This window comes from Mytilus galloprovincialis, chromosome 9 (genome assembly GCF_965363235.1).
Source record: "Mytilus galloprovincialis chromosome 9, xbMytGall1.hap1.1, whole genome shotgun sequence".
Taxonomy (NCBI): Eukaryota; Metazoa; Mollusca; class Bivalvia; order Mytilida; family Mytilidae; genus Mytilus; species Mytilus galloprovincialis.
In genome coordinates this window covers 48,308,112-48,319,849 of record NC_134846.1, presented here as the reverse complement: position 1 = coordinate 48,319,849, position 11,738 = coordinate 48,308,112, and positions in this window count along the sequence as shown.

Here is an 11,738-nt window from a genome sequence, read left to right as displayed (position 1 = left end):
CACCATTAAAATAAATGCAATACTTCCAAATGCGGAATATTTATCTTCGGGAACGTGGATAATTGTCATAGCCAAGCCGTTGCGTATGTCAATTAACTGTTGACCTAACATTCGGGCCGTAGAAAAAATAATGAAACCGCCTATCGATTTATTAACTCTCGAAGTCGGTTGCTCAGCTAATAACGATCAGCTTACTTTACTACCCTACTATCAACTTGAATCTAAACTAAATATTGATGAACCATTTGCCAAGTTTATGAAAAATTATAATAATACATATGTTAAAATGTGGAAACATTTATACGATAGTATTCCGGAAAATCAATCGCGTCCGCTGTTAAAAGCGTTAAAAGGAATTGAAACTCTTTCAATGGATTCCTTGGTTCAAAAAACTTAAGGGGGATAATAAGATGCCGGACTTGCAAAAGAGAGAGTCTGCATTTCCAATATGGGTCTATATTGTCCTTACTGTGGCCATATTAATTATTGCCTACGGGGTTGGGAAAAATTTAAAACACTGGTTAGCCAAAACTTTCATTAGAGCAAGACAGAATTGGACAAAGCCTGATGAAGAAGTGGTGGGTTTCACAGATGAAACTCGGAGCGTGGTCACCGCGAAGGAAGATGAACAATCTAAGCCACTATCATTTATAAAGGGCTTGAGACAGAAGTCGAAACGGAAAAGATACACTTCGTTGTCAAATCGAACACCTCAGTATACATATATATGTAACAAGGAACCTGAAAAACCTTCATTAGAAAATAGGTGGCTGAGGATAAGCCGAATGTCAACCCTCGGAAATATTCCCGAGTCGATTCAAGAAGTGGAATCTGAGAACTAATTTGTACAGAAATACTATTATATAACATTTTATTTTGTTGTGATAATAATTATATATTATTACTGTGGAAACTCTATAGCAAGGGAAAAGTGAAGAAACATTATATCAGGAGTAAATATGTTAAAGTATATATAACATAAATTCTAATATGAAGGAACCAGACAACGTCATGTTGGACTTACCTTGGAACATTTTGTATAAACATTTTATTTCCATATAAACTTTTAGTTAGATATATAAATATATCTCACGAGGACATTGTTATGAAAATCGAACTTTAAAGAAAATTTCTAGGTGTAGAAACTTTCTTTTATTATCATTGGAGGAATGTAACAAAGTTACTTGGGTCAACATTATGAGTCATCAAATTATAATACGACCAGTAATTAATATCTACTCATATAGACTTACATCTAGGATTTACATTAAGAAACAGTAGAACGCACGTCCAGTGATTGATGTCCGTTAATATGGACTTATACTTATGAACTTACATCGAGGATTTGTGTTGAGAAACAATAAAGCGCAACACATGTTGCTGAGGTCAGCCGAATGTTAAGATATATAAACTGTGTCGTTTCTCTAACGAGGAGCGACTTCTCCGATGCCACTATACGCACGGTGTCTCTCACATACATTGTAAAATAATGTAATAAAAGTTTGTTTGTCAAATTATCTAGTGTTAGTGTTACATCCATTGTCGACGTCGTACTCTCAAGTGACTTCGCCTTGGAATACGAATATGTATATTTAATGTACTGGCTGAACAGTTGTTGTAGTACATATTGCCTTAACTATCATCTTTATTTATGATACCGTGACCCGGATCTCGAAAAAATGAAATCAGTCAGAACGGAGAACAGAAGACAGAAGCGCTGTTATCAGACTATTCCGAAATAGAATTACCGGAGAAATAATATCTCGGAAATACGTTGTGTGTCGCTTTCTCAAAGTCGCTTGCTACAGTAATCCTTAGAGTTTTCCGAAACGTGTTTATCCCAATTCAATCCACTTTTCCATAGATCCTGTATGAGCTTCTTTGTTCGTATTTGTGACCGGGCTAAGTATTCTAAGTGGATCGTATTTTTTCGAAGAATTTTCAAAATCTCACTTTTTGTTACAATGTCTAGTATTGGAATATCACATTTAGTCCGGCGGCCACAAGTATATTTCAGACGAGTTGTGAAAATCCTGATATAAGCATGAACATTGGCATAGACCTTCCTGAAATATTACTCTTTTATTTTAGATAAGAAGGCATTTGAAAAAAATGTCTCACTGCCGGTTAAATAAAAAATGGCGGACATCATACTTTAATCGGTCCAATATAGAAGGCTAGTACTGTGGATTCATTTATTTTCGTGGGTACCAATTTTCGTGGATTCAGGGAAACTTACATATTCGTGGATATTTAATTTCGTGGTTTTACCGAAGTCTGCATACTAGTATAAGCCTTTGTAAAATTTGTCTTTCGTTGAACATCAAATTTCGTGGTTTGCCTGTACCAACGAAATCCACGAAAAATTGGTATCCCACGAATAATAATGAATCCACAGTATGTGAAAAGGATTTATCAGCATGTTGCTATAATAATATTTGGTACAAACCTTTGTTATGTAATACTTTTGGATATATTATATAGATAAAATGTCTCTTAAAACCCTACTTTCGGTAGAATCCAATATGGCGGACATTGACTAAAATAAGGTTATTTTTTAGGGAGGGGGATTGAAATGTGTTTTAACGTATTGTTACTATCATTAAATTGTACAGGAACATTTCTTTGATGCTTCCAAGGGATACAATGTATAAGATATATGTCTTAAAAATCCTTTCTTCCGGTAATATTCAAAATGGAGGACATAAATATGTCATTTTTTTATTTTGATATTTATCTTTTTTTCAAAATGTGAAGAAAGTGGGGTTTTTTTTTTGTGGTGGTCATCAACTTTAGGCTTTAATTTATCCTCTAAACCACTTATCATATTCTGTAGTTAATATTTAAATACAAAGTTAACACTTCCGGTAAAAAAAAAACCAATATGGCGTAAATGTCAAAGATGAGTCCTCACTCCATATGTTCGATGTAGAGCTTTGGATAGATTGATTTAATCAAAATAAAATCACTTAAGTACTAAACCTTTTAAAAATTACCACTATTTGGCAAAAAAAACTTGTAAATTCCCAGTTACCACCACATGCACACGACGCAGGGCACGGGAGACTTGATTTTCAACATAAAAACAACCGCGACAACCTTTCTTACATCCACAATGTGCAAGCTTCTGACAACATGATGAGCCCTCAGAAAGAGTTTTTTAAAAGTGATCCTCTTTGTCCCGTCGTCATCCATTAGCGCCTGGACTTGGTAGCATACGAGCCAATTTCAGGCTCGTCCCCTAAACACGTGTCTTAGTATATTGTACATTTTGCATGCTGGAAAAGACTAGACTAAGTTGATAACCTCAATTAACCTACCCTTTTGCGTAAATAGATATTTCTTGCTTTGTTAACCATGCTAACCCCATATGATTATTTTTTGCTATCTTACAGTAAACACCGGTGATTTAGGCGGATCAATTATCATTCTTTAAGTTAAAGTCACATCTTCAAATGCTATCAATGTCTCCCAAACAGTTTTTTTCCCCCTTTTCAAGAAAACAGAGAACCGTATCACAACCGGAAAATGGATCACAATATTTGTGTGTGATCCCTAATCGCGAGTGCATTTGGAAGGTCATTTTTATATATTTATCCAAAGCTTTTCCTCCTCTTAAACACAATCCATAGTTCGTCTACCCCTATGTCACGGAATAGCGAAACAGTAATGACAGCATCATCAGTAACGACTGTTCGAATAATGACTTGTTTAATTTCGTGTTTCACTGCATCAGACACATGCACCATGATTCTAGTGTCAGCCTTTTAATACATATGTATTAATATGGTGTTTAACTTGAAACGCATCACGGCGGTAAAGATAGAATATCCTGAACATGTGTTGCTACAACTGTCATATGCATCCAAGACTTTATCATAATAGTTTCATGCTTTTTAAGATAAGGGCATAATACCCTATAAGCATACTCGTTATGAAACAACTTGAAACTGTAACAGTGGATGAATGCATATATAGACAATACCGGTAGTTTGAATGCTGCCACAAGAAAAAGAAATACACTTAGGGGTAAGAGAATACAAAGACGAATCCAGAGTCGAAACAAATCTCAAAATTGGTAAAGTTTTCTGAGAGATGACGACATTAAGAAAGAACTTTTTAGTTTTTATTCACAGGCGCTTGCTCAATAGATTTTGAGGAAGAGTTAGTTGTAGCAACAAATGCTCAGGATGTTTTGTGTTATTCACCACATGATGGTGTTTCAAGTTTAGCCCCATGTTAAAATGAATAGGCTTATACTATAGAATCAGTATACAAAAAAAACATGTGTCTGATGCTGTGATTCACAGACTTAACTGACTCATGACTTGAACAGTCGATACTGATGCTGCTGTCATTGCTGTCATTATTCCGTGACATGGGGGCAGATGAACTTTGGCTTGTATTTGGAAGTGGAAAAAGCCTTAGATATAATCTATCCGTGACCTTTCAAGTGCACGTTTACTTGAAAGGGAACTTCGTTGTTGACATGGATGGCGTTTGAAGATGTGACTTAATGATTTAGAATGATGATTGATCAGCTAACATCACCAGATATGGATTTGATAATGCCATTGATAAAACGATACGTGGTTTTGTAGTAAGATCGAACAAACTTATCAGATGGGGTTTACGAAGCAAGAAAACATGTTTTTGAAAGTGGAAAGACTTATTGATGATATTTGAACGACTCGGTCTAATGTTTTTCATCATGTAAAACGTGCAATATACCATGGCGGGTGTGGATGAGTAACAAGCTTGAGATTTGGTTTCTATGCTTACTATTCCAGACGCTTATAATGGCGGGGAAAATATGAAACATTGGAACCCCTTTGGACAACTCTTTGTGAGGCCTCTTCACCTTATCAGGAGCTTGTACATTATTGATGTAAAAGCCAATACCGCCGCTGTCTTAGTAAATGAGGAAAATCAGCTTTCCGATTGTGAATATTTGCGGCCATAAATGATCTGTACTTTTAAAGATGTTTTAGTACTACAGTGATTTTATCTTATTTTCATCAATCTATCCAAATAAAAGCTCTATTTCGAATATATGGACTGAGGACTCATCTTTGAAATTTACTCCAAATTGGTTTTATATACCGGAAGTGTTAGCTTTGTATTTAATCATTATCTATAGAATACAATAGGTGGTTTAGAAGATAACTTAAAGCCAAAACCAAATGGTAACTGACCAGCACAAAAAAAAACCCAGTTTCTTTACATTTTGAAATAAAGTTGAATATTAAAGTAAAATAATGATGTTTCATGTCCGCCAGTTTGACTATAACCGGAAGTAATGCTTTTAAAGACATATGTCTTATGTATTGTATCCATTAGCAGCATCAAAGAAAGGTTCCTGAACAATTTAATGATAGTAGCAATACCCTCCTTTAAAAATAAGCTTATTTTAGTACAATGTCCGCCATGTCGGATTTTACCGAAAGTAGGGTTTTGAAAGACATCTAATCTATATAAAATATCCAAAAGTAGTACATAACAAAGGTTTGTTCCAAATATTATTATATCAGCATGATAAAAACCGCTTTTCACACACTTACACTAGCCTCTGATATTTGGATGATTTAAGTATGATGTCGGCCATGTAAGATTTTTACCGGATGTGAGACATTTTTTTCAAATGCCTCCTTATCTTGAATAAAAGAGTAACAGCTGAGCTGAGTCTATGCCAAATTTTATTCCTGTAGCATGATTTGCACAATTTTTCACAAAGCGGCCGTATTAATTTCTGGTACACCAGATCATCGAATCAGCTATTCCATAACATACCAAGTACTTTTGTGTTTTGTCCGCATATAGTACTAGTAGTACTTTTTCCGTTTTAGCTAGCTTACGTATATCCATACGGTTTGACGTCCAGGATCGTAGATAGAATCCAGTTTCCTCCATCATTGATCTCCCTTCCTTATAGTCAGCCCACCCTTGTTCTGTAAACTTTGCGAATTATGCGATGTCGACAAATGCAGTCGTTAACAATTTTGATAGGCATAGTGCTTGATTCCTTCTGTACAGGATGATAAGGAATGCAGTGATACTTTTCTTAAGTTCATCTGTTTCGTCTACCTTCTCTATGAATCCTCTTCGTTCCTGTTCTTGTATAATGTTCCCGTACTTCTTTAACATATCTGAGTTTTGAGTAAGTCTTTGAAGGACGTTTTCTGTCCTTCTGTTTGTGACTGCTTAATTTATAGGCAATTCATCACGTTTTCAAGGTAACATAGCGGAATATTTGTTTTCTCAGAACTCAATTGATCTGTCCTGATAGACTTAAATATATGCATTGTCGTCTTCGTCTACCTCCCTACTATTTATTCCTATTGAATCTAACTTCCAAAATCTCTCCAGATTGAATTCTTTAACTTTGTGTGATACTAGAACATTACACATACTAGTCTTCGACGTGTTTGTTTTCTTACCGTATGTAAGTACCGAAAGCATTTATCCGATATTGGATTTCACGGCGGTCGGATCGTTTACACGGACTATATAATCTTTAACAATGTCCCCGTAGTGATATGCGCCTACCAGCAACGATATCTCGAATGAATCGTGCTTTGTCACCGTGTGCGCTATCTTTAAACCACGCAAGTAACCGTTCTGTGTATCAATATTACGTATGTGATTCTGTATAGGCATGCTGATCATCTGTACTATCAGTACTTTGATTGACAATACGTGTCCTACATCGGTTTTCAGATAGATTGTTGACTTTTCTATGTGTCTCACGTTTTTCTCTGCACCTCCAAATGCCGATTAATATATTATTTATGTTCCCGCTATCTGTAAATTTAGTTAAGTTTTGCGTTTCAAAAGATGTTTGCCCTCCTTCGTCAAAAAGAATATCCGTATCGATAAAGAACTGATTTGAGCCTACTTGTGCCACGGCAGTTTTCAAAAGTACATTCGATTGCAATTCTGTCCGTTGAGAATACAAAATAGTAGTATTATGTTCCGTATCATCAATGTCATTCACGAGTTGAACGTTGGGCGAATTCGAAGATAGTGGGTTTAACGTGCATTACATTAGTTTGTGTGGTGTTTCTCATTACAATGTGCGTTTAGATTTACATTCGTTTAGTCTGTGTATACCAATGTAGTTAAAGATAACAAATTTGTTCATACGGCATTATGTGTCGGCTGTTTTACTGCAATGAGTTGGTGGATGTATTTTGTGACATTAAACGCTAGATCTAGTCTCAATATTCTTGTAAGATTTAGATTTCACCAATTTCGGATGTCGACTCTTTTGTCCTGTGTCCGGTATAACGATATCGTCTAATATGTTTTCAGGGAGGTCCGTTATACCAACGTTTTTGTTCTATGTCCTCGCGCGAGATATTTTCTGACTTCAACGGGTAATTTGTTGACAATAATGGGAAGAAGTAGTGTGCCGTATGTTTCATGTGTCTTACCCAAAGTTTCTAGACCTTGACGCTACCTCCAATTTGATCGTAAAAAACTTCGTAAGCTTGTTTACTGATTTATAGGCGAAGGAATTTCTAAATCTAGTGCTTCGTGTTCTACTTCATGAGCTTTCAAGCAGTTACACTTTTGTATATTTGTAAGTAACTAGTTAAGATGTACGGACGACTCACATGAGTCCCAGAAGGTTTGCCATTCTGAAATCGTGCCTTCGAAAGTTGGAAGCGTAAGTTTTGGTACGTTACTCTGATTAAAAGTTGCAGGAAATGTACTTTATTGCGTGTTGATTGTGAGAATGGCTTGGGCAAACTGGTTTTCAAACGACAGTGCGTTGTGTAGGTTTGCTATGTTTTGCGTTGAAACAAACGGTATAGTTTTTGGATTTAAAGTGTGCGTTCTAGTACTTTAGTATTTGATTCAATGTGACGGGACTGTAGGATTTTGGACATTTGTATGAACTTACGTACGTGTCAAATCAAGGTTATCATATTAACCGAAAATTCATCTGAATGAAATAATCTAATTTACCACATCTTCCGGTTCCGTTAACTTTAGAATTTGTTCATTCAAGTCCTAAAACAATGTTTGTGTTTGCACAAGTTTTCCTAGTGTTGTAATGACTTCTACTTGATCGAATTTTGTATTCTCCTTTGTTTCATCTAATCTTCGGTATACCTTGAACAACACGTATTTTGCGACTGACTATCTGAACAACGGAACCGAAATTACGTTTACTTAGTGATTGCGAAAAGCAGATTAGCGCAAGTGAAAACCCTTACATAACCGCAACTAGAACTTATGGCCGCAGTTATTGGAACTAGACTAGCTTTTCATGTAAAATCGACCTTCTAATGTAAAAACGTGGCTTTCTGGTCGGATAGCTGTATAATATTGCACTGGTTAAATCATCGAAACTGTTTAAACGATTTATTGTGAATCGAGCGCGAGGAATAACAAAATCTACAAAATCAACATTAATGGAGATATTGCCCAAAAGAATGCAACCCAACCAATCTCTTAACACGAGGAATTGACGTCGATCAATACATCGATAGTGTCCTTTATAAAAAGACAGAATTAGTTAACGGTATTGACAATTACAGAAAAAAACGAAGACGAGGAATTTCTAAACAATGAAGTTCATACTGATCACTATGATATCAGTAACGTTATAGACAATTGGAAATATTGAAATTTTCAGGAAAGTGATTTCAGTAACTGCTTACGTTCAACGGTTCATATTTAACTACCAATATACCGATATACCAAACATCTGAGATAAAAACACAAGGCAATATCCTAGCACTAGACAATTGTGACTCTTCATAGATGACGGTAGCTTTTAGAGATGCAATGGAAGGATTCATAGCGGAATCATTTTAGAGAATACCAAATTTCCGTATTTATTACCTGCGAATCATTTACTTACCAAACTGATAGTGACAGACGCACACGAGCGTTCACTTAATTCGGACTCAATGCTACGCTTACTTACGTATTACAATCGTATTGGGTACCGATACTTAGACAATATGTTAAAGAGTAATTGATCAAGTTTTCGCTGTTGTTAATCATTGTAATGTTACGTAAGTGTCACGTGTTGACATTAGAGTCAAAATAGATATACATACATTCTATTCGCTTTTGTTATTGTTAGCTATATAGTTGTCCGATGTAACCTCTTAACGATATTGGTGTCAAGCGAACCTCTTAACTCTGGTGTCAAGTGACCAGGATGAATTTACAGCTGAAATCGATACTACCAGGACATAGTAGTGCCGTCTCCGGAATATTCCAGAAATTCGACGAAAAATGGGGAGAGCGGCACAAAACTTGTTGATTCCAATAACCTTCGAAACAGAAATCGTTAACTCTGATGATTATTTATTTAATTTAGAAAAAAAATACAGCCAATAGCAAAATTTATCTAAGTACAAACATCAACGCTAAACACAAATGCCACAAGTTCGCAACATCACGCAAACGTACATGAATGCATAATTTTACATACCTTCATACAAGAGCTTACGTTATTTTTTACGACAAAATTGAAACATATGTACGAAGTTTAGAATCCCTTGGCCAGACAGAGAATACATATGACCCATTATTGGTCCTTATCATATTGAAAAAGTTACCGGGGACGTACGCATAAATCTTACAAGACACCATGAATCAAATAGTTGGCAATTAAATGAACTACTACATATACTATCTCAAGAACTCAACATTATGGAGAGAGGCAATTCCTCTGATCATACGGAAACTTAAACCACTACAGCAGCATTTCACACCAATGCAAAGGTACGTACAAAATAAATCAACACAAATAAACGTAAAATCATGTGTACTTTTGTAACGAATCACATGTTCCCGTTAATTGCACTAAGATAATTGATCAAACAGCAAATATTTCTGTTGTTAAACAGCATCGTTTATGTTTTAACTGTCTTTGACCCCAAATATAGCTGATTGCAAATCACACAAAAGTTGCAGGAAATGTAAAATAAAGCAGCATACTAGTTTATGCAAAGACGAGGTTAAAAATATGAAAAACAGAGTAACACCAATGAATATATTACTAGTAACACAATTCAGTAAACACAACACAACGCGAAGAAAACGGGTACAGTTCTTCACTCACAGACACAGACTAAAAACTGTCGTAGCGCAAGTAAGTTCGGGCGTTCAATGTACTTACACAAACACATTATTTGACAAGGGCGCACAGATGCCCTCATCACAGAAAAATAAGCTACAGAGCTTGATTTGACAATTACCAGACAGAAGACCATAAACTTGTCAGGATTTTGTGACACAAGTGATGGCACAGACAACGGCAAATTACCTATCAACGTTTTGATTGTACCAGAAATAGCTGTACCAATGAAGACTTATGTACGTAATATAACAAATTTAAAGTATTTGTTTGGCTTGAAATTAGACCATCCGGTCTCACATGACCCAATGGTTGAAGATTCTCTATTGAATTATATCTAATTCGATTATTACTGGTCAATTGTCGATGATAGAATAGTATGAGGAACAGGACCTACTACCGTCAAGTCGGAAATCCGTAACCTTCTGTCCGGCACAATCAATTGAATACCTGCAAATCCAGATCACACACTTACGTCAATGATGAACATATTAGTAGGTCACAAAGTTGAAGAGTAGAACTTTTATAATGGAGAAATTTATGGAAGCTGAAGCTGCTAGTATAAATAATAGTGACAACAAATCTGAAAACAGACAATTCCAAGATGTATATAAATCAAATGGTAGAGGTTACCATATGGAAACATAAAGATATGTTGATAAGTTACCTTGTAAGGAGGAACACCACACCTTACTAGACAACAGAAGTATTGAATAACGGAGAACAGAAAATGTCATTAAGCGTCTTAATCGTGAACTTACACTTTTACAGAAAAACGGAAAAATTATTAATGAACAAGAAAAACGTAGATTTATCGAGAGAGTTAATGAACGATCAGCCAAAACAATTGTTCATTCCATACCGCAACATCATTTCCGTAAAAAGTCGTCAACCACGCCAATCAGAATTGTATTTGACTGTAGCTGCAAACCTTCACCTATTAATCTAAGCTTAAATGATTGTTTGATGGATCTTTGGCCAAACTTTAATGATTTAACCGGAATTTTTCTCCGATTTAGAATGCACAAATACGCCGTCTCGACAGGTATAGAAAAAAGCCTTACTTATTATGGGCTGGATGAAGAATATCGTGATGTTACCAGATTCTCTTATGCGTAGTAACCCGGATGACCCAAATAGTCAACTAACCGCAAACAGATTCAAGTCAGTATAATTTGGAGCAACTTTCTCTCCGTTTATCCTAAATGCTGTTATAAGTAAACATTTGACTGCAATTCAACAGACTGGACAGCAATGTTAAAGAAATACTTTTATGTTGACAATATTATATCGAGCTTTAATTAACAAAGAGCTTTGTTAGACTTCTTCCATGCATCACGTTTAGTATTTGTAAATGATTTGTATGATGCGAGAGCATAAGAAATTGAACATTTATCAAAATCATCATGTAACCGAGAAGCTTAATCCTTATGGAACAATTTTGTTCGGTGGATGGTGGGAGAGATTGAGAGGAATAACGAAAAACTGCATTAAACGAGCACATATGGACAATAAAACACTCAACACGATAATGACTGAAGTAGAACGTTTACTCAGTGATCGCCCACTAACATACGTTTCATCGGATCAAACGCGGACGACGAACCCCTTACTCCGTCACATTTATTATATTGAA